Raw genomic sequence first — 25,102 nt, 5'->3', positions numbered from 1 at the left:
GACGGCTCAATCTCGCGCGCGAGGGAGGGAGGATAGCGGGGACGAAGCACGCCGTCTTCCATCGCGCGCAAGGCACCTGGGGGGGGGGGGGGGGGGGGGGGGTCGTTCTACTCTGGCGGCTGCTGCGTATGGCGCGCGCGGCAGCGCGGGCCTCATCTTGAAGGCGATCTGCGATATGCACAGAGTGCGTCGAGTGCTGATCGCTTCGTGTGCGCTGTGCTCTCGCCGCTTAGTTCGCGTTGAAGCGAGGCAGCACAAAGGTGAATTAGCTCGCTGCCGCCGCGCTTGCGCACTCCAGCGTCTTCACAGCGAGTTTCTGCGGTAATCGAGTCAGCTGTGTTCATGTTTGCGTGTGCGCGCGTGACACCATGCTTGTTAATTTAGGGAGTGAACACATGTTTACAAGTTTATACGGCCGATATAACTGCTATTCTTGCTGCTTATAGCTGTCTACTAATTTGCTATCGCAATCGATGCTTCGCCTTTCGGGCGATACTGCGACGTTTTATTCCAAATCCGCCATTAGCCCTTCGTGATAGGTCAAAATGGCTCACTCCTCGCCTATATGGGCATAAAAACAGATTGGAATAGTTTTATGTTATACCGGCCTTGAGGACACAGATGCCCGCGCGCTTCACCCGCTGCAGCGCGTGCCTCCGAAATATCTAGTTCGCTCACGGCGCGCTCAGCCTACTTTTTGTTTTGCACCTCAGCTAGGGAGCGCGGCGCCGCTCGGCCCACTAAACCGTATTCTAGTACCCTAAACAGCCGTCCTAGCCGTTCCGACAGCAGCGACAACAGCTGGCACTGGCCGCGCGCGCGCCTGCCACTTGCCAGAAGCGCTGAATAGTCCAGTGTTACACGCGCGAAAATTACGAGAAACTCTGCGGGAGGTGCCGTCGAGCCGTGTGCGTTATGTGAATGGCTGTACTCTTTTTCGGGGAATGAATCCCCTCGCTGCTAGCGGCCATTGCCGAAGCCGTTCTGGCGCAGCATGACGCAATTTCGGTCAATTTTCTGTGTTTGGCGCAGGAATTTGCGTCTGTATAAAAAGGCGGAATTGGCGCAGGAGTCCCACCCCTTATTATGGATGGACAGTGGGTACAAAAATGGTAGATAAAAGGTGACTGAAGAAGCCTAAAACAAGTCGCTGTAAATTGCGTCAAATATATCAATTAAATTAATGACAAAGACTAATGATGTGAGCTATGAGCATAAAAGTTCCGTTACGAAGCGGTGACATAAAATATATGCAACAGCACTATTGTCTCAAGAGGTCCTTGAAATCAAGGGCTGAAAGGCACGTGCTGTAAAATGATTTTGCACTGCATCTGCAGCCTGCAATGCGAGGCTGCGCTACAGATACCCTGGCCAGATGATTTGTGAAGTGTTTACGTCTGCTAAAAACTTCAAGACTATTAAAATCAAAAAGCGGCTCATGGCTAAGAAAGAATGCTGGGTAAAGAGGGATGTGCTCACGATACGCGGTATATGAATACTTTTTACGCTGAGCTATTTCCGGGCACTGGATAAGAACATGGACAACTAACAATGTCGCCACACCTATCACATGTTGGAGGATCATTTCCTGTAAGGAGGCATAGGTATGTCCTATCCTTAACCTGCAAAGAAGCACTTCCTTGTGTCTTGTTTTCTGGGATAACCATTTCCTAATTCTTGGTTTGATTACATGTAGCTTATTTGACACTTCATTATCCCACTGCCTTTGACTAGATTTGCGTAACTCATGGCGCAAAAAAGGCTTTAGGTCAGTGGAAGGAATGTATGTGTTTGTAGCTTCAAAAACTACTGACGTGGCACTTTCGTCTGCAGGTACGTTGCCTCTAGGTCCAGGTACCCTGCATACTGTGATGACTTGGTTCTCCTTGGATGCTGAGCACAACAAGCTGTACAGTTCGTTATAAATTGAATTCGTGTTTTCTTAGACTCATTAGAACTCTAACGACGCTCTACGAGTGTGTGAACACGATTGCTTTTGTAATATTCATTTGCTTTACGTGTTTGATTGCCGAAAGGATTGCGTATGTTTACGCTGCAAAAATACTTATATGCGGATTCAGTGCACCGGACACTGAAAAAGACGGTCCCAAAGCTGCGTAAGCAACACCAGTAAACGATTTGGAGGCGTCCGTATAAAATCCACTGCAGGAATACTTTTCCCGATGTGCAACAAAATGCGAATGTATATGTGCTTCAGGTGCCCGTTTTGATATTTCTACGAAAGCCGTCGTACTGGATGATGTGCCACTCCCAAGGCGGTGGAAACCTAGTAGGAGTCATTAAGACTGGATGTCACACGTGACAGCGCTGGTGCTAGAAAGCGCCCCCGCTACGTGTGCCCCAAATGCACAAAGGATGACGGCGAATGCCACTTGCTCCAGCACTGATGGGACATCAATGAGGTCATTTTTCACGCTGACTTAGAGCTGCGTGAAGACGGTCAAGGACACCCCACCGGCTGAAGGACTGTCTCAGCGTGCCGGCACATCATGTCCGGCGCATCACGTCGGGCACAACGCCAGCCGCACTAACACGGGATGACACACGTGAAAGTTACGGTGCTGGAAAGCGCCCCGCTGCATCACCGGCAACAGCACTGCATCACCGACGTAGAACTGAGACGCGTCGCGATGCAGCGCCGTTCAATGCGCGCGGCGCTTAATTGCGGGGTAAAATCTACGACTGTCTCGGTACATCAAGGAAAAGCGGTAGGCGACGGCGTCGCCGAGCTGAACACGCTTTCGCTGCTCGACGAGCTTATTTTCATGTATTGCGGCTCGTGCAACAGATGGGTAATAACGATTCCAGTGAAGAGCACACTGCTCGATGGTGCACCTCACGATTCGACGTGGCTGACGTGGCAATGACGACAGATGGCTGCTCAAGTCACCCTGTCTCTGGGGGAAAGTCAAACCATTACCGACCTCACCATCGGAATGTACGTGGTCCGCCATTACCACGGCGGGGACTTTCGCCGTAACCTCACCAGTAAAGATAACGCGCCAAGAAAAACTTACTAGGAGGGGATTGTCGTGCCACAAAATGCTATACGATGCTTCAGGCTCAGATCAACACTCTGTGCACGATGACAACTTTGGAGGAACTCACCCGACTATCGGGTAGTGATCGCGGAGAGATAAGTAGTTTCAATGTCCTGCTTATTTTGGAAACTCCGACTTGTTCAGCGTTTCGTTGCTTTGCATTTCATCGGTTATGATGGTCAACGTTGGCACTAATCCTAAAGCAGCGTAATGTATACCGTGCGCGCGCATTTTAGATCGGAAAATTAGATCGGAAATGGTGAATATGATTGCCTGAGTATCTCAAGCGTTCCAAGCGGCACTTTTCTGGGGCGTGCTGTATACTTTTTTTTTTCGTGACTGCTTTTTCTCTCCCTTATTCATTCTGCCTTTCATTTCCCTTCCCTTCCCCCAGTGGAGGATAGCAAACCAGAATCTTCGGGTTAACCTCCCGGCCTTTCCCACCTCGTTTCTCTCTCGAGAGGGAGAGAGGCTCACGGTTTCATAGAGGTAAATCGGGCAGCATCATGAAAAATGAGTTTCTGCAAACATTCAGAACCCCTCTGAACAAAGAATCTTAGTGCAATGTGGTAGTCGTTAAAAAATTTGCGACAGCAAAAAAATGTTACAACTTTATATGACAATGCCTGTTAAGCTAAGGTGGTGGAGCCTCTGCAAGAGTAGAACCACTTGGAATCCAAGTAGTCCGAACCGATTTGTTGTCGCTTACGGTTTGGGTTTCCTCGTGTACAGCTTTCGGCGAAAATATTTCGCAATTCTTTTCTGAGCTTCGCACAATGTCAAGCAAAGGAATAATATGAGAAGTGCAGAATATGACACTATACATCGCGTCCAGTAATGTAGTCAGTGTCCGTACATGGTTTTCAGAAGAAACTAGGAAGACAGAAAAAAGCCGGCACATCCCACGCCCTGTGGGAATCGGACGTTATGCGAAGCAGTGTTCGGGGAGAGTACCAAGTTAACGAAAAGACCATGAAAGCAACAAGACGTACGTGCCTAGATATAGACATATACTGTCAAAGTGGCAAATGTTCGCCAAGAAATGCTTCGCATTTAAAATTCTTTGTTAAAGTTATTCGCTGTACGGAGAAACCATTGCATATTTAGACACTTCGAAAAATAACTAAGCTTTCTATTTCGCTACAAAATAGATAGTCCTTGAAGAACGGGCGCGCATTGCATAGGTATTTGCGAGCAGTCATACCCGCATCTACGCCTGCACATCCTTCTTAACTCTGTGAAAGTATGCATAGATTGTTTTGTTCGCTTAGTCATTTATCACATACGTTAAGTGCATTCGGCACGATGACGTGCTTGAATAGGCGGAATTTTTTTCTTCATTGATATCTATGGCAGTATTGTGTTTGAAAATTTTATAGTGGAAGAAAATATAATTGTGGCACCTGATGGGACAAGGCAATTTCCACTATGCAGAAAAAAAATGAACTCATTATTTATGAGCCAGACAATTCAAACTTTCCTGTTTCATAGACAATTGATTAGCAAACATTTTGTATATTCCGCACTATTTTTCTTTTTTCGCCTTTTGTGTTATGAGCACCACATTGAAAATCTTCTGTGCAATTTTCAATTAATCTTGTTTTTCAGGAATATTATTGCTTGTTACACCTTAATATTTGATTTTAAAAGTAATGTAGTTAGAAAATACGTTTATTTAGCTTTGTATTGATATACAGCATGACACTAAAACCATTATAATGTGTACTACAAAAAAATAATTACGAAAACCTACAAAAAGTGGCACATTTTCCCACGGTAATGAAAGAGATTGTTCTTGGCAGCCTGAAGCGGCTTAAGCTCCTACCATTTGGAGACGCTCAGCGAGCCATTCAAGAATGCCTCTAAGTGCATGAAGCCGTGGCTCAGATACGCGGAAGGACTCGAAACTGAACGCCTCGACAGGCTATGCTTCGGCGAACCGCAGTACCGTGCTTTCTTTGAAGCAGTCGCCGACAATGACTCAGGTCCGTGGTCGTCCGACATTTATGGGCGACAGTTAAGCTCGACGTCATGTGCAGAACCGTCCGGGAGCTCGGCCTTAGTAATCGAGTCGTCGTCGAGGACAAGCACTTACTACTTGCAGGACATTAATACGCTTGGGGAATAACGACGTAACCATCGTCTGGAGATGCAATCTATACCTTGAGCGGCACACGTACCTGGCAGTGTACGCGCAGCACTCGAAACTCAGTAGCATCCCTTACCGGATATCGCTTAGAGTAAACTGCAGCAGTTCGCTGTCTTGACGTCATCCACATGAAGCCGGCCCAGACACGCACACATGTTGAGTTACGAAGGTGGTCTTGGTGGCACTTTGTTGAAGTCCGGCAGCACCACCAGGTGGCGAGAGCGCCGATTTCTACGGTTGCATCCAACCCGAAACTCACTCAAGTAAGCATACACGGACTGCCGCCGCCCTGCTACAACTACTTGAACATCCTGGAAGAGAGTGCTCGCCGCCATCGAAACTTGTTTCAAGTACGCTTAGTGCAGCTCTACACTCACGACACGGGGGGTGTTCTCGCTACATGCAACACTCTCTGGTTTGAGCGCCAGCAGGAAGCGCCAAAGTTCGCGAACCAGAGTAAGCATACTTACTCTGGCTGCCATACAGGTATGACTTAGGTAACCGACAGTTTCCGACGCTGGTGTTTTTAAGGTACATGGGCCATAACGAAACTAAATCCTCTATATAATGTATGCGTGTGACCGACTGTCCGTGCTATTTGTATGTCAGCGTGATCACGCTATCAAAACTATGACTAGCACCTGAAGTACGCCAGGCCAAGCAGCCAGGCTAACATCTGCAACACATTAGTTAAGCTTCTATCTCTCTCAGAAGAGTACTTTTCGTTATCTACTTTCACGAAGCTGGGCGGTACTAGCTGGCTAGGATCGTCGTCGAATAGGCTCGAGGGTGGGGGGTGTTACCACATGGAGTCACCGTTTAATCAACAACCAATCCTATAGAAATATTCGATAATGTTTGGCAGACAGCGTTAGCTTTGAAATCCGCCGCAGTTCCGTTGAGCAGGCTTAAGTAAAGCATATTTTAACGACAAAGGAAGGATAAGCGTGCGACACATAGCGAAGAGTAGGGCGCGATACGCACTTTCTACCGCATGACCCTCGTGACCGCAGATTACACTATCTCCGATACTGAGACCTTGATATTGCAGCGTTTCTGGAATGTGCTAACTTCACTCGGCTCGTAACCGACCGAGCAGGTAGGCTCGCCTACCCCCGGATCGGAAGGCAAAGAAAATTACAACCGAAATAAAATAGTTTCTTCGGAGAGGTGCTGTATGCACAGTGGCGACCATGGGCTGACGGTTGATATGGTGTCGGATAAGGCGGGATAAAATGGGACGCGGGTCAAAACGCTACATTTTGACTTTGCTGCCCTCCACAACAAAAACGTTTTTTTCTGGTGCTTTACTTCATTGATGGGTGGCGGTAGATGACCATTCGTTTTTATGAAAAAGTTGGTGATTCTTCGAAGAGTTCGTACGGGACAAATGCGCGGTTTTTGTCTGAGCTCGTGACGCGTCAGAAAAGGGTAAAATTCTGCTCGCTGAAATTTGTGGAGCCGTGCAATAACGTACTTCAGCATTAACTGGCATTTTAAGTATTTACATTGTTGCTTAGTGCCAATAGCTACTTGCTAGGAAAAGTTTACTGCAAGTGTCCTGGGTACCGATGGTACCGTTATGTCGCCGTGTTTACCGCTATGTCATATATGCTATGTTTTTTCTGTGTTTTCTATGTAGTGCCCCACCTTTATTCAATGCCTCAATTGAGGCCTGTGAGGTATTTGTAAATAAATAAATCAATTGTCAAATTCGGCCATTTGAAACTGGCAAAACACGACAAAAAGGCATTCAATCGGCATGAATATATTTTTTTTACTACGATAATCAGTTATCTACGGACATTTTTTTAAAGGATGGTGCGGACGCACAAGAAAAATCTAAAGCTTTGAGAGGAAAACGTGAAAGATGCACTACAAGCAGCAACAGGAGAGAATGTGGAAAAATACGAAGACAATAACGCTGACATATCTATAGCCTCGTCGAGTAACGCCAAGAAGAATGAGAAAATTTATACGACACGTTACTTTCCATGAGATTCCTCAAGCGCAGAAATTTGGAAAGACCAAGGTAAGGAACTCCAGCTAGGACAGTTCTAACGTCGTCTGGCAAAGCCGTCTGACAATGAAAGCCGTGAAACGCCTGCGCAGCTCTGCATCTATAAATGGCCAGAAGAGGAATATTCGTGACGAGAGTTGTAGCCTGAGATCGAGTAGAAAGTGTAACAACAGCACAAAGAAAGACTGGCGGGGCTTGATCTGCAAGCACTTGTGGAGCACCACAGCGCCAGACTCCTTGTTTTCAGTGCGCCGCGTGTGAAGAGTGGGTTCATGAATACTACGTGGGTGCTGACTGAGTAAATTACTAGTGCTTTTCAGGCAAGAACTGAACAGCTTAAATTTCTTAATTGTCTCGTTTTACCCCAGGCAGCGTCTCATCTTGCCCCGCAGGTTGGGAAAAAGGCTGCACGGCGTGTGCGTAGCCGCGCCCTTCGAAGCGAGAGAGAAGCATGCTTCAATGAGAAGCTGGAGATGTCCGGCGAACAGCCAGGCCAACATGCTACTCCAGGTGCTGGGTGATGATTATGATGGACAGGGAGAAACACTTAACAGCGCATATAGTTACACACAGACATATAACACTATTTACAGAGTTTAGTTAAGGCAGGTGGCCCGCAAGAACGTCAGCAGCGCTTTGGTGGCGCGTAACGCGCAGGTGGTGCTTTGCCATCGGCCGAAAATATGCCGCATTTCGAAGCTCCAGTCCTGTTTAAGGTGAAGTACCGTCTTCAAAGACTGTCTCTGATGCGTAACGGCAGCAGTCACACAGAACGTTGCAGGTCTTCAGGGGCGTTACATTGAAAGCACATTGGCGAGTCAGTCAGTTTAATCTTGCGACATGCTAGCAAAGAGCCGCAACGCGCTGGCTGCCCGCTGCTGGGTGACGTAACCAGAACGTCGTTTCAAAGGACGCACGCCAAGCCTCCCAATTCCTTCCTGTATGCACTGCGTGCACTGACATGCCGGCCGGATTTATTCAGGATTTCATTCATTGAATTCCTCTCCTGATCCGCAGTACGCCAGCGTAATGTCACGGATATGCGCTTTTGAGCCGTGTTTCAGTGCTTTAAATGATGTTCACTGGAACAGTGTCGTTTCGGAAAGAGCAGGGAATGTTGGCCCAGACTGTGCTTCAAATCTACCACTCGAATTTCCGATTAGGACAAAGGCAACTGCACGAACAATCGAGCGCAGATAGGACTAACCATATACTTTGTGTATAGAGTGAATAGTCTTTGTTGAAGTGTTTCTTTCCGCCTTTCGAAAATGAGTGGTAATATCTATGTCGCAAATTAAGAATAAACTACGCAGTTTTCATGGTTCTCTTTCGCATTCGCGCTTCAATTTTTCCTGCTGAATGCTAATAATGCCAGCCATTTCTTTTGTCAGCACGAGTTCGCGTCCTTGCTGGACCTCCAATAAAAGTTATTTCACTCACTCACAAGGTCACGAGACCACCTTTATCCAGATTGTAACGTGATTACCTCAAGGAATACGTCAGGGCATTCCGTCTCCGCCTACAGCTACTCCTGCTTTAAAGCAAGTAGCAGTAGCCTTGTTTGGCACTGTCACCGGTCATTGTGGCGGGTGGTAGACTTCACGTAACTGCGGGAAGACAAGCTATAGGACGGACAGTTCTCGAGGTCTGAGAAACCTGCGGGTCCTCGCAAGGCCACAAGCTATGCCGGTCGATTCCAGAGCCCATGCCCTCATGCATAGATGTCGATAACTGCGACCGGTCTGGGTGGGTGGTGATAATGGTTGAATGTCGAGTGCATCAATTCTCGTCGCACCGGGGATGAGCTCACCGACACTGGACACTGCTGACCACCCCTACTCCTGGAACTCGTCCTGGAGGGCGCACCACTTTCCAACGGCCAAGCGAAGGATATTGTAAGAGAAGCATTTAGACAAGTGCGATACTGCAGCGTCGAAGAGTTCGTAAGGCTGGCCGCAGTCGAATGCATCAATCTCCGTCGCACCGGGAATGAGCTCACCGACATTGGACACTGCTGGTTGCACATCCACCAATACCTCGAGCTCGACGAAGTACGACCACCCCTACCTCCTGGAGGGCGCACCACTTTCCAACGCCCATGCGAAGGATATTGTAAGGGAAGCATTTAGACAAGTGCGATACTGCAGCGTCGAAGAGTTCATAAGGCTGGCCGCAGTCGAATGCATCAATCTCCGTCGCACCGGGAATGAGCTCACCGACATTGGACACTGCTGGTTGCACATCCGCCAATACCTCAAGCTCGACGAATACGACCACCCCTACCTCCTGGAGGGCGCACCACTTTCCAACGCCCATGCGAAGGATATTGTAAGGGAAGCATTTAGACAAGTGCGATACTGCAGCGTCGAAGAGTTCATAAGGCTGGCCGCAGTCGAATGCATCAATCTCCGTCGCACCGGGAATGAGCTCACCGACATTGGACACTGCTGGTTGCACATCCGCCAATACCTCGAGCTCGACGAAGTACGACCACCCCTACCTCCTGGAGGGCGCACCACTTTCCAACGCCCATGCGAAGGATATTGTAAGGGAAGCATTTAGACAAGTGCGATACTGCAGCGTCGAAGAGTTCATAAGGCTGGCCGCAGTCGAATGCATCAATCTCCGTCGCACCGGGAATGAGCTCACCGACATTGGACACTGCTGGTTGCACATCCGCCAATACCTCGAGCTCGACGAAGTACGACCACCCCTACCTCCTGGAACTCGCCCTGGAGGGCGCACTACTTTCCAACGGCCAAGCGAAGGATATTGTAAGGGAAGCATTTAGACAAGTGCGATACTGCAGCGTTGAAGAGTTCATAAGGCTGGCCGCAGTCGAATGCATCAAACTCCGTCGCACCGGGAATGAGCTCACCGACATTGGACACTGCTGGTTGCACATCCGCCAATACCTCGAGCTCGACGAAGTACGACCACCCCTACCTCCTGGAGGGCGCACCACTTTCCAACGGCCAAGCGAAGGATATTGTAAGAGAAGCATTTAGACAAGTGCGATACTGCAGCGTCGAAGAGTTCATAAGCCTGGCCGCAGTCGAATGTCGAGTGCATCAATCCTCGTCGCACCGGGGATGAGCTCACCGACATTGGACACTGCTGGTTGAACATCCGCCAATACCTCAAGCTCGACTAAGTCGTGGGAATTTCAGCACATCTGAGTGGGCAAAGCACATTGCCATTTTTTGGACGTGTTCGTTAACCGACTTGGAAAGCATATTTAGCGCCAGAGGACAAGGACAGAAGCGAAATGTCCTCGACACCGCGATCAGTAAAAGGTGCTTTTGTGTTCTTGTAAGGTATGATCAGGTTAATTACAGAAAAAAATACCCTCCATAATGTATATCGTGCAGATAAAATCGTTCATCCTTTTTAATTACGTATTTCCGAAGGATGCTGCATAATGGATGGGTTGGACAGCGCTCAGCGTTTAAGGATTCCTTTTCTGAACATCAAATTATAGATATCGCCATACGCACCGGAATGCAGCGACGGGAGAAACGTCTCACGCGATGTGGAAGGCGAAACCGCATTTCAGTGATACAAGAGCATGCATGTTTCCACAAAGTGAGCGGTGAGGTCGTCGGGTCGAACCAGGCGCTCGACATGACATCATCGGGCAAGAACGTAAGAGACAAATGAGGCCGGTTGGTCATAACAACTAAGGAAAGTTTGTGGACGCCTGAATTGAGCATGCAGAGAAAACACGTCAATGCCATGCGCCGTCGGTTCCAGCGATGCCGCGACACTACGGTCAGAACGGTGCACACGGCATCCTATAGGCTCCGTACAGTGAACAGGCGGCGCTGCTGCGCCGCAGCGGTGGCGCGATGCTCAGCGTCGCATGTGGCGGGTGGCGCGAACCTGGGAAGTGGGGAAGACAGCGAGATTTCGGAACTACGTATACACGCCTCCGAAAGCCGCACGTATATCCGCGATCCGCTTTCTTTTTTTTTTTTTTTTTTGTGCGTGTGTGTACGTGAAAGTACAAGTGTGGCCCTCTGTGATGGCACAAATAGTTTTTGCGGGGTTCAGGCCTATTAAAGGAATAGACGATTACTTTCACGGTGCAGCGTTAACCAGCGGAGACAAGCTCTACGCTGCTTCGCATGTTGCTTGTGTGAAAGACGGCGTGGACGTTCACGCGAAGTGCCATTCGCAACAGGGAAAGCAAGTATACGACGTCATCCTTCACGTGAGTAAAGCTTACTGTTATACTAAAATTGAAGTCACTAAACTGGCACCCTGGAAACGTGACACCCTGAAACCGATTTTTAATCGACGCCTCACTGTTGGCAATGCATGCCTCATTTCGCTCCGGCGCGTTGTACGCCGCGGCCTATCATTTGATGCCCCTGTCACACTGTTACTTTAGATTGTCATACAGCTCGATCTGAACCGCGTGCAGCTACACGCTCACTCGTAGGCTGTCGTCAGCACAGTCATGTCGAGTGAGCTAAACGATTCGGATTGTTGGATCGTGTGGCAGTGACCATGCTATCCTCGTTGACTCGTTTGGGACCCAGTCGGAGCCACCTGCTGCGCTGATAAACGAGATTATAAACTAGGCGATCTTAATAACATGACGCGAATGTTCGTTCTTCATCATGTACAATGATCGAGGCTCATTAGGCCCCTTTCACGAGATACGATATCGCATGCGAATTCCTTTCCTTGCATACGCGCTTTGCTTTTACAATGATACATCGCAAATGTATATCACGAGAAAAATCGCACCATGTGAAACCGCGCCTCTCAAGCGCCAGCGGCCGAAACGAGGATCATCGAGTTAGTGCTCGCCAGCTCAAAATAGGCTTCCTTGGCATAAAATATTGCTCATCGCACATGCCAGTGCTATGCTGATCATACCGAATGCTAAGACAACGGCAAGCAGTCGTCAAATCAGCAAAGTCGTGACAAATTTCTTTTAAATGTTCAGCAGCTGGCCATGGCCGCTGGCGTCGCACGACGAGCTGTGAAACGCACATGTGTAGCACGCTTTACAGAACAAAACCTGGTCACAAATATCAAAGAAGCTGACTTACTTTACTCTCCTCACAGCTGCGACCCATTTCTTTCGCCGTTCGATCTCATAAGATTTGCCAGGAAACCTGTACAACTTTATCACCGGCTGGCCTTCGTGGTTGTGACAGCCCTTTACGCAGCAGTATCACCGGTTCCACTTGCCTTTTTTTTTTTTCACCTCCGACGCTTGCCGATGAAGCGCATGCCATTGCACCGTCGCAAGACGTATAAAAAAAATAAGGAGGCTGGTGAACAAAGCAAAACGGCTTCAACCGGGGCCGAGACTAAATGTAGCGCGCGGGAAAGAACACTCATCGAGCCGGCCGAGCTGCGGCGCCCACTTCCCAACACTGTTGCGTCGCTGCGCCAGATGGCGCCAGAGCAGCCGCAAACTCGACTGTACGGAGCCTATAGACGTTTTCACGAGGGCGCTTCCGACGGTCTGGCGTGGAGAGTATGTGTCAGTGTTGCCTGTTCGGTCTGGACTGTGAGCTTGCCTTGCGCTTGCATTGCGGAGTGGTAGCTTTCCTTCGATGCTTCCGTTTAATTTTGTCACGAATGACTTACGCTCGTAAATAATGACATATATACTCATCAAAAGGCTAAAGGCCAGCACTGTGCAGTTTATGGGTACACAAACAACCAGCGGAAAATAACGATTTTGGGGACAGTGTGTCCACAACACAGCACTCCGCGAGACCACTGCCGATGTGATATGTTCACGTTTCGCCGGTTTCCTGCATCACCTGAGGACTTGGCATTTCAGTCTAATGTGAACCAATGCACACATCAGTAAAATAACGCATTTTGGTAAACCTTTTTCGGCACATTTGCCAATAGGTTGCGAGAATTGTCAGCTCTTCGATGCAATATTTTCTCGTATGTAGTGGCAGAGGCTACATTTGTTATTCTTTCAAACACGACATCATTCCAGTGCCTAATACGGGGGCCACGCGGCGCACTTTTGATCGTGATCGAGGCCGATCCGGATCAAATTTCTTGGTCGCGATTGCCTTCTTTGCTCAATCTGCGGAAGGGAGCCAATCGCGGTCGAACATTCCGATCCAGATCGTTCTCGATCGCTATCAAAAGTGGCCGTGTGACACCGGTATAAGACAAATTGAAGCACTCTGCGAGAGAACTAGTCGGTAAATACACTTCGCAACTATCTGGAAAAATCGTGTCCTATGGAAGATGTATGCAGACCCTGTGTCTAACAAAACATTGTCTCTGCGTTCACACGCACCCTGCGCGGCCCTGCCCATAAAGTTAATAACTTCAACAGTGTGGTGCTGCATCGAGCTCACCCATCTTTGAGCGGTGCAAGAGAATGCAAAAACGAACGTGTCAACCTCATCAGCGCGGCCTAGCACCAGTGCTAGAGTTCGGGAACCATAATGCTCTAACTGTGCATGGCGTAGAAATGCGCTAAATGAGCCCGCGCAAGTTAGAACGGAAAAAATGGTATTCGCATGGGTACGCGCGGACAATAGCATCATGCTTCCAAGAATAACAGTAACGAAAAAAATTATTCGCACAGTCGATCAAGTGAAATACGTGCGTGCAGTGACCGCTTCGCTGACCACTAAGCGCTTTTCACTCACGGTCAGTAGTGGTTTACACTCATATGCATATGTATTTATTCGACAATTGTTGAGCCTCGACATTACTTTGTTATGAACATTGCACAGAAACTAGAGAAAGAGCAGAGATGGCCCTAACGCTGCAATATTATTGGCTTATTTTGCTTCAGAGATAGCGCACATGAACAATTCCTTCCGTACGCCGTATCTTCAATACAAACTTCGCGCACGATCTACGTTAAGGTTCACCGTGAGCGAAGCTTGTGCCAAATTTAGACATTCGAAAGAAAAGCCATTCCAGGTAAACAAACGTAAAAAATAGGTAAACAAATATCTCTTTATAACAAGTCCTGTTATAATCCCTATTGGGATTGACAGTATGTATAAATAAATAACTACTAAATACTAAAAATAAAAATCTAGCACCTGGGCTGTATCAGTTGCGCTGGCATCTGTGATCACTGTCGCGCGTCGGTTCGCTGCAGGTACCGCGCTGCTCGATCGCCACGCTTATGTTTTGACATTTGGTTATAAGCACACTGCACCGCACCAGATCCAATAAATTTTGCATGATTGAGCTGTTCAGTTGCGTCGGAAGCGTATGGAGTAACCACCGCATATCTACCAACCACTGACACGCGTCGTCGGGCCGCCGGCGCCTGGTTACCCGACAGCTACGTACGCGCCTGCTTTCGCTAAATGAGGCAACCCTCAACCGCGAAACCTAATGGTGATCAGATTCAATGGACGATACGGTCACATGTACCCAGCAATAACAATGAAATATACCGCTGATTATCACGCCAGGTCTCGACGAAGCAGACGCGGCTGCCACCGCTGCCGACGACGAAACACCACATCCACTGGCACTGCCTGGGCTTGCTGTTGCCATGGCACACCACACTGAGCGCTCACGCGAGCACGTGAAACATGTAACAAGTCAAGCCGCACAAGACAAGCGAAACGGAAGAAAGCAATCGAAATAATGCGCGGCGAAGATCACACAACCGAAGCGCGGCCAGCCTGCTCTCTCGTAAGGCACACAGTCCAAACCGGCGGCATAACATGTTCTGACGCTAGACGTCGCCCGCGTAGGCAAATGGCTTCACTCTCTCGAGTGAAGCCGAACAGGACGGTCGTGGCCGAGTGGAGCTCAGCGCAGCAGGAGCAGTGAATAAGTTCAATTTTTGTTTATTTTTATTTGGTTGATAGAAGTGTTAGGGTACCCGAGCTATCTATATATATTGTTTGTCATGCTTTTTTTAGTTTCTTGGTTAGTTTGGTAGGACGTTAGTAGGTAGTGAATAGTTCAATTTGTTTAATATTTTTTTTTTGGAAGCGGGTTGTGGCGCACGTGTTGCATGGTGAAAGCAGTGTAAAGCGGCAGTTTTAAACCGCGTTAGGGAAGCTAGCGGAGGTAGCCGGATAGCGAGTTTGCCGTACGGCTTACCGTGGGGCCTTGTCCAGGTATTTTATTGGGCTTTCTCGTTAGGTGGACGGGTGGACAATGGCGCGGCAGGCTAGGAAGGACAGGGGTGATGACGAGCTGGTGCAGTGCGAGGAGTGCAAACGTTGGTGTTATTTGGACGAGACGCACTTCGCCAGTTTAGCCGGCGCTGAGGAGGCTAGCTTCGCGTGCAGGTCGTGTGAAGGATTTAAGGGAGCTGTGCGGCGGATGGAAGGGGAATGGGCAGCCACTGTGGAAGAGCTCAAAGGGGAGCTGAAGGTGGAGCGAGAGCGGCGAATTGAGCTCGAAACTCGGATCGGCGAGTTGCTTCACAGGGAGGGGGCCGAGGCCGTCCTGGTAAAGCGAATAGCTGGCGAGCTACAAGAAGAACGGGAAAAGCGGGCCGTGCTGGAAGAGCGGGTGGAGGCGCTAATGGTACAGGCGGCGCGTAATCCCGGGTCAGCTCAGGCGGGCGGCGGGGACAGCGCGGAGACTCAGGCAGAGGCATGCCATGAGAGCAGGGAGGGACGCCTAGGGGCCGTTGAACAGCAGGCGAGAGCCGGCGGCAACACGGCGGTTCCACAACTCTACAGCGAGGTAGTGCGGCAGGCTTCGGGTGGGAAGGGACGAACGGCAGGGAGCACATCGTCACGTGTCAGTGGCGCAGGGCGGGTGGAGAACCAGCTAGCGCGAACGGGAGGACGTCAATCGCAGGCGGGAGGCAAACGTGTAGAGCGAAGGGTCCTAGTGGTAGGGGACTCCAACGTAGCTAGGGTTAAGGAGGGCGTCCTTACAACAGTGAAGGCAGACGGGCGGGTGAGGGTGGAGGCCCAGTCAGGGAAGTGCATGGTTGACGCAATGGCAAAAGCTCAGAAGGTGGTATCGGACAACCTCGAGCATGAACATCTGGTCGTTATCCATGCTGGTCTCAACGATGTGCTGAAGGGAAGGAGCCAGAACCTAAACGGACAGTTAGAGGTTGGGTTGCGTAAACTCAGAGAAACCTCTGCGAAAGTGCATGTGACCATATGCACAATCCCACATGTCCGGGGCCAGGCTAGCGCGATGGAATGGAGGGTGCGTGAGGCTAACCGGGTCATTAGGGGTCTGAGCAGACCACTTGGGTACGGTATAATGGAGGTAAACCGGGAAGTGTACGAGTCTGGCTCCCAGCCTTTTGCACAGGATGGCATTCACTACAGTGGTGCCACGGGCGGGAGCGTAGGTAGTAGGATAGGGCGCCAAGCTACGGCTTTTTTGGGGGGACCCAGAGCCCTAAGACCACCAGTGTAGACGAAGACGAACCCAGAGAGGCTCCAAGATTCAGATTCAAGAAACGTAGAATCGGTAGAAGAAATAGACGTAAGCACCAGGGGCAAGGTCATTCTGACATAGGTTACATTAACATGCAAGGTGGCAGGAATAGGCTGAAGTGGGAGGAGATAGACGAGCAACTAAGGCAAGAAAAGCTGATGGTATACGGGTTTGTGGAGACACATCTTAGGGACATGGAGCAACCTCCCTGTAATCCTGACTATGCATGGGAATATTGCAATAGAACAAAGGGCAGCAGAAAAGGGGGTGGAATTGGTGCATTCATTCATAAAAGTATGAACTGGCAAAGGGTCAAACAGGAATGCAAGGAGCATTTATGGCTAAGAGGGAAAGTTGCAGGAGAGCAGACACTCCTTGGCTTTGTATACCTGTGGACAGGAGCAAATGCCAAAGAGGAAAACAAAAAAATGCTGGAATGCATATCAAGTGACATTAATGAGCTAGGAGAAGGGTGCGAGATTATTATACTAGGAGATATGAACGCACACATAGAAGACATGGACGGGTACACAGACTCAACAGGCAACATGATGCTGGATATGTGTGAAATGCATGACTTAGTTGTATGCAACAGTACTGAGAAGTGTGAAGGGCACATAACATGGGAGGTAGGGAGCCTGCAGTCGACAATAGATTATGCACTAATGTCACATAGGATGCACGATAGGCTAAATGTAATGAGCATAGATGCATATGGCTCCAGAAGTCTAGGTAGTGATCACAAACGTATTAAGGTGAGTTTTAGAAGGGAAATGAAAGTAGGTAGGAGGCAAGATGAACAACCAGGTGGGATATTTTACTCGGAAAAGCAGCTTGAAATAGCAACCCAGCAAATTGAGGAAGTAATTTCAGAGGATACAAAAACAGAATGACATATGCAAATTTAACAGGACTATTTGAGCTAGAGCTTACTAAGGTACGAGTCAGGACAAAAGGGAACAGAAGACGTAAACCCAAGAGCTGGTGGGATGAGGAGGTTAAGAAGGCCATAGAGAAACGCCAGGAAGCATCCAGGGAACACAGATATTCAAAGCAGAGGGGTGAACCAGAAGCTGATGTAGGCAGAAAATGGAACAACTTCTTAAACTGTAGAAGGGAAGCATCCAATTTGATCAATGAGAAGATCAGAAGAAAGGGGAGCCAATGGTTGTCAGAAGTAAACAAAAAGGATAGAAAAGCAGCGAAGAAATTTTGGAAACATCTCAACTCCTTGAGTAATAAGACTAGCCTAGAGCAGAGGTTTATAGTTACAGCTCAAGGTGTTCGACTAGAGGGAGATGAGGCAATGGAACATATAAGAACAATGATGACAGAAAAATTTAAAGAACGAAACATAGCATGTGCTCAATCAGGTGAGGATGGACTAGTCAGTGCAGTGGCTCCACTGGCACAAAGCGAGTGGGAAAGGGCAGAGAAGAGGGTTCCTAGTAGCACGTCGACAGGTCCTGATGGCATCCCAATTATGTTGATAAAGACATTGGGCCCAAAATCTAAGAAAGCATTAAGAGAGGCAGTGAGCAAAATGATAATGGACGGTAAAGCCCCTGACGGGTGGAGACTGAGCAGGATGAGCATGATATGTAAGGGAAAGGGGGACAAAGCCGACATAAACAACTACCGTCCCATAACAGTGACGTCAGTGGTTTACAGGGTGGTGATGCAGATTATAAAGGACAAACTGCAGGCATGGGTGGAGAGCGAGGAGGTGCTGAGGGAACTACAAAATGGGCTCCGAAAACAAAGAAGGTTAGAAGATAATCTGTTCTCATTGACACAGTGTATTGAAATAGCAGAAAAGGAACACAGGCCCCTATGGCTTGCCTTTCTGGATATCAAGGGAGCCTATGACAGTGTAATCCAAAAGGATTTGTGGGACATACTGGGCACTCTAGAGGTGGAAGATGGAGTAAGAAATCTTTTAAAAGATATCTATAAAAGTAACAGGGTGCTTATAAAATGGGAAAACAAGGTATCTGGGCCTATAGAGATACAGCAGGGGCTTAGGCAGGGGTGCCCTCTGTCACCTCTGTTGTTCATGCTGTATTTACAAAGATTAGAGAAAAAATTAGAGAGGAGCGGACTTGGCTTCAACCTTTCCTATTTCAAGCAGGGAGAATGGATTAAACAGTCATTACCAGGACTGATGTATGCAGATGACATTGTACTTATGGCTGACAGCAAGGAAGACTTGCAGAGATTAATTGACATCTGTGGTAAAGAGGGAGATAGCTTAGGTTTGAAGTTTAGTAAAGAAAAATCGGCAGTCATGACTTTTAATGATAATCAGGGCAGCGAACATAGAATACAGGAGGTTACGCTGGAGGTGGTGGATAAGTACAAATATCTTGGAGTGTGGATAAACAATGGGGCTGAGTACCTAACGGAACATGAAAAATATGTGACGGCTAAAGGTAGCAGAAATGCAGCTGTGATGAAAAATAGGGCACTGTGGAATTACAATAGGTACGAAGTGGTGAGAGGGATTTGGAAAGGGGTGATGGTCCCTAGTTTGACTTTCGGCAATGCGGTCCTGTGCACGAGATCAGAGGTTCGAGCAAGGTTGGAAGTTAAGCAGCGAGGGGTAGGTAGACTGGCTCTGGGAGCACACGGAAATACACCAAATCAGGGGGTACAGGGTGACATGGGATGGACGTCATTCGAGGGCAGGGAAGCCAGCAGCAAGATAGAATTTGAGGAGCGATTGAGAGAGATGGGAGAAAAGCGGTGGGCAAGGAGAGTTTTCAGTTATTTGTACATGAGGAATGTTGATACAAAATGGAGGAAGCTGACCAGAAAACTGTCAATCAAATATTTGGACTGCAGGAGGGGTGCAGACCAGGAAACAGCGGTTAAGAAAAAGGTTAAGGAAACAGAGAGGGGTCTGTGGAAAGCAGGGATGCAGACGAAATCAGCACTGGGCACATACCGAACTTTCAAGCAAGAAATTGCCAAAGAAAATATCTACGATAATTCTAGGGGAAGCTCTTTGTTGTTTGAAGCCAGGACGGGAGTATTGCGGACTAAGATGTACCGAGTCAAGTACCAAGGTATAGACACGTTGTGCTGTGCGTGTGGAGAAGAGGAAACGGCTGAACACCTCATACTTTTCTGTAAGGCAACGGGGCTGATTTTTTCAAAGCATTGGGGTTTAGGGACAGTGAAGGCAAAATAGACTTTAAGCGGGTAGAAATAACCAAGCAGAGGTTATCTGATTGGTGGATAAAATTAAGGCAGGGGTGAAATTTCACCCACCACAGAGTACAAATTATGTTAATGGTCATGGCTAGGTGGCGTATGCCACCGCCCGATTTAAAGGGTTCAGCCTCATCCATCCATCCATCCATCCATCCATCCATCCATCCGGCGCTGCTCAAACGTCGGTTTGTGAAACGCCTTTACTAGGATGCCTGGCACGTCAGCGCCGAAGCCCCCGCTCTACCCTCTCCTGTTTACGCGCGCCGCTGCCGCGCAGCGGCGCTGTGTTCTGACACTATCGTGCGCCCCCACCGGCACCGCTAGTGCCTGCGCAGTCTCGGTGGTAGCCCATTCGGAGTCAGGATTAACGTTCTAGGTCTTAGTTTTTCTCGGCGCCCGACGTGCTACTTTTTATCGTTTGTCTTGCCGCTTCATTGCTCGGCTTAATAACCGCAGTTGAAGCCCAGCCACACGGTATTGCTGCGTGCCCTTTTGCATGTAGAGCCAGCGCAAGAAGCTCCCTGGCTTTTCTGTCTTGTATATCTCGCGTAGTTAGTGAAAAAATGGCGTGTGAGAACTGCGTGGCTTTAGTTAAGAAGGCAAAGAGAAACTCTGCTATGGATGGGTTGATTTCCCACCAAGATAGGGGTGGCCTCTACTACCCGACAGTAGAACTCATTAGTTCTTTGTGGTCTGAAGAAATATGTGGAATGCTATCAAACCGAAAATCTCTCCTGAAACCTATGGAGCAGTGTTTGTAGAGCAGCGTGAGTGTAATCGCAGTCTTGCCTGTGCTGAAATGTGAAAGCTGCAACGATGACCACGGGAGGCTTTTGTACAGCTCATATGAAAAAAAATCATGAAGCCGATATCTGCATCTAATAACATCGATATTGAAACTGCATATAATAACTGTAGACTTTGATGTTCTTTCTTTGTTTAGTGAAGTGATTTTATCGAACTGCAGGCATGAAAAACTGTGATAACAGTGTTATGAATTGGGGAACCTTTCTTCCCTATTCCTTGCTTTCAATAATTGTTGGCTTCCTTCATATATATGGCATAACGAACCCCCTCATTTCCCTACGCTTGTTTGTGATAGCAAAGTCATTTCCTGTTTTGCACGTCCATTAACTGTCAATATTTTGCATTTTTCTTCATAGCTGGGACTGCTGCTAATATGCATAAACAGTTTGGTTTGGTGCATATAGAAATAGCACAACCCACTACGGGGTTGTGCATAAACAGTGTCATGCTTATTCCTGCCATAATATGTTTACATATTCTTTTTTCTTCTTTGTTCATAATTTCCTTAGCATTATGTGCATGAACCCATATTTGATGTCGCTTTGCATTCATGCTTTTTGTATTTTTTTTTCATATTGAATCAATTATTACCGTTCTCTGATAATGCGTTATCTGCAACATGCCCTTTTAGCAAAGAATATTTAGCCTGCACTTCTGCTGCAGTAAATAAACAGTTATTTTTATTTTACTTCATTCACTTTCTCGTTTCGTCTTCAGAAATACATAATTTCACTCTGCTGAGCTTTGCAAATCTTGAAGCACAAAATTTTTTCACAGTTCAGCGCTGCAAACCTTCGGAGAGGGACTGGAGCAGTGACTTTCTATTGCGGAGCAAGCGGTGCGTAGTGTCAGAAGTTAGCGCCACCTCGCGGAAAGCCGAAGAAACACAGCGGTCCCGGGCGAACAATAGGAGCGGGGCTGACGTGCCAGGCATCTCAGAGTAGAGGAGGCGCTGGTTTGTGAAAAGGTCTATAGGCACCGGGCGCGGGATGAATTTGGACCGGTGGCGGCTTCATGCGGCGGCGCCGCGAATGTAATGGCATGTGGCGGCCGGGCCAAGCGCGGCAGGAGCTGCCGTGAAACCAAGTCTGATCAAACATGTGTTTTATTGCGATAGCAATTATATGGACACTTCGACCGGATTTCTGCCGTCGCCAGCGGCTTTAGGTCAGTGGAAGGAATGTCCATGTGTTTGTAGCTTCAAAAAACTACTGACGTGGCACTTTCGTCTGCAGGTACATTGCCTCTAGGTCCAGGTACCCTGCATACTGTGATGACTTGGTTCTCCTTGGAAGCTGAGCACAACAAGCTGTACAGTTCGTTATAAATTGAATTCGTGTTTTCTTAGACTCATTAGAACACTAACGACGCTCTACGAGTGTGTGAACACGATTGCTTTTGTAATATGCATTTGCTTTACGTGTTTGATTGCCGAAAGGATTGCGTATGTTTACGCTGTAAAAGTACTTATATGCGGATTCAGTGCACCGGACACTGAAAAAGACGGTCCCAAAGCTGCGTAAGCAACACCAGTAAACGATTTGGAGGCGTCCGTATAAAATCCACTGCAGGAATATTTTTCCCGATGTGCAACAAAATGCGAATGTATATGTGCTTCAGGTGCCCGTTTTGATATTTCTACGAAAGCCGTCGTACTGGATGATGTGCCACTCCCAAGGCGGTGGAAACCTAGTAGGAATCATTAAGACTGGATGTCACACGTGACAGCGCTGGTGCTAGAAAGCGCCCCCGCTACGTGTGCCCCAAATGCACAAAGGATGACGGCGAATGCCACTTGCTCCAGCACTGATGGGACATCAATGAGGTCATTTTTCACGCTGACTTAGAGCTGCGTGAAGACGGTCAAGGACACCCCACCGGCTGAAGGACTGTCTCAGCGTGCCGGCACATGTCCGGCGCATCACGTCGGGCACAACGCCAGCCGCACTAACACGGGATGACACACGTGAAAGTTACGGTGCTGGAAAGCGCCCCGCTGCATCACCGGCAACAGCACTGCATCACCGACGTAGAACTGAGACGCGTCGCGATGCAGCGCCGTTCAATGCGCGCGGCGCTTAATTGCGGGGTAAAATCTACGACTGTCTCGGTACATCAAGGAAAAGCGGTAGGCGACGGCGTCGCCGAGCTGAACACGCTTTCGCTGCTCGACGAGCTTATTTTCATGTATTGCGGCTCGTGCAACAGATGGGTAATAACGATTCCAGTGAAGAGCACACTGCTCGATGAGCACATGGTGCACCTCACGATTCGACGTGGCTGACGTGGCAATGACGACAGATGGCTGCTCAAGTCACCCTGTCTCTGGGGGAAAGTCAAACCATTACCAAACCTCACCATCGGAATGTACGTGGTCCGCCATTACCACGGCGGGGACTTTCGCCGTAACCTCACCAGTAAAGATAACGCGCCAAGAAAAACTTACTAGGAGGGGATTGTCGTACGACAAAATGCTATACGATGCTTCAGGCTCAGATCAACACTCTGTGCACGATGACAACTTTGGAGGAACTCACCCGACTATCGGGTAGTGATCGCGGAGAGATAAGTAGTTTCAATGTCCTGCTTATTTTGGAAACTCCGACTTGTTCAGCGTTTCGTTGCTTTGCATTTCATCGGTTATGATGGTCAACGTTGGCACTAATCCTAAAGCAGCGTAATGTATACCGTGCGCGCGCATTTTAGATCGGAAAATTAGATCGGAAATGGTGAATATGATTGCCTGAGTATCTCAAGCGTTCCAAGCGGCACTTTTCTGGGGCGTGCTGTATACTTTTTTTTTTCGTGACTGCTTTTTCTCTCCCTTATTCATTCTGCCTTTCATTTCCCTTCCCTTCCCCCAGTGGAGGATAGCAAACCAGAATCTTCGGGTTAACCTCCCGGCCTTTCCCACCTCGTTTCTCTCTCGAGAGGGAGAGAGGCTCACGGTTTCATAGAGGTAAATCGGGCAGCATCATGAAAAATGAGTTTCTGCAAACATTCAGAACCCCTCTGAACAAAGAATCTTAGTGCAATGTGGTAGTCGTTAAAAAATTTGCGACAGCAAAAAAAATGTTACAACTTTATATGACAATGCCTGTTAAGCTAAGGTGGTGGAGCCTCTGCAAGAGTAGAACCACTTGGAATCCAAGTAGTCCGAACCGATTTGTTATCGCTTACGGTTTGGGTTTCCTCGTGTACAGCTTTCGGCGAAAATATTTCGCAATTCTTTTCTGAGCTTCGCACAATGTCAAGCAAAGGAATAATATGAGAAGTGCAGAATATGACACTATACATCGCGTCCAGTAATGTAGTCAGTGTCCGTACATGGTTTTCAGAAGAAACTAGGAAGACAGAAAAAAGCCGGCACATCCCACACCCTGTGGGAATCGGACGTTATGCGAAGCAGTGTTCGGGGAGAGTACCAAGTTAACGAAAAGACCATGAAAGCAACAAGACGTACGTGCCTAGATATAGACATATACTGTCAAAGTGGCAAATGTTCGCCAAGAAATGCTTCGCATTTAAAATTCTTTGTTAAAGTTATTCGCTGTACGGAGAAACCATTGCATATTTAGACACTTCGAAAAATAACTAAGCTTTCTATTTCGCTACAAAATAGATAGTCCTTGAAGAACGGGCGCGCATTGCATAGGTATTTGCGAGCAGTCATACCTGCATCTACGCCTGCACATCCTTCTTAACTCTGTGAAAGTATGCATAGATTGTTTTGTTCGCTTAGTCATTTATCACATACGTTAAGTGCATTCGGCACGATGACGTGCTTGAATAGGCGGAATTTTTTTCTTCATTGATATCTATGGCAGTATTGTGTTTGAAAATTTTATAGTGGAAGAAAATATAATTGTGGCACCTGATGGGACAAGGCAATTTCCACTATGCAGAAAAAAAATGAACTCATTATTTATGAGCCAGACAATTCAAACTTTCCTGTTTCATAGACAATTGATTAGCAAACATTTTGTATATTCCGCACTATTTTTCTTTTTTCGCCTTTTGTGTTATGAGCACCACATTGAAAATCTTCTGTGCAATTTTCAATTAATCTTGTTTTCCAGGAATATTATTGCTTGTTACACCTTAATATTTGATTTTAAAAGTAATGTAGTTAGAAAATACGTTTATTTAGCTTTGTATTGATATACAGCATGACACTAAAACCATTATAATGTGTACTACAAAAAAAAATGTGGTTGATCCCTCTTATATAGGAATCGGTATAGAACACGAAAGTGAAACGTGTCTTCACAGAAGTAGTGTAATGTTTATTGCACATTGATATATAATGTCTATTGGTGTTTTGTGGCTAAAGCGCCCTTAGGCGTTGATGCACCCACGCTGACGCCTGGTGGCACGTCTCCTCCATCACGACTACCAACGTCGATGACCATGAGCAACCGTCGTGCATATGGAAGCTGCACTACGCTGCACACGCTAGCA

The sequence above is a fragment of the Dermacentor silvarum genome, chromosome 5 (genome assembly GCF_013339745.2).
Source record: "Dermacentor silvarum isolate Dsil-2018 chromosome 5, BIME_Dsil_1.4, whole genome shotgun sequence".
In the NCBI taxonomy this organism is placed as follows: domain Eukaryota; kingdom Metazoa; phylum Arthropoda; class Arachnida; order Ixodida; family Ixodidae; genus Dermacentor; species Dermacentor silvarum.
This window is presented reverse-complemented; position numbering follows the sequence as displayed.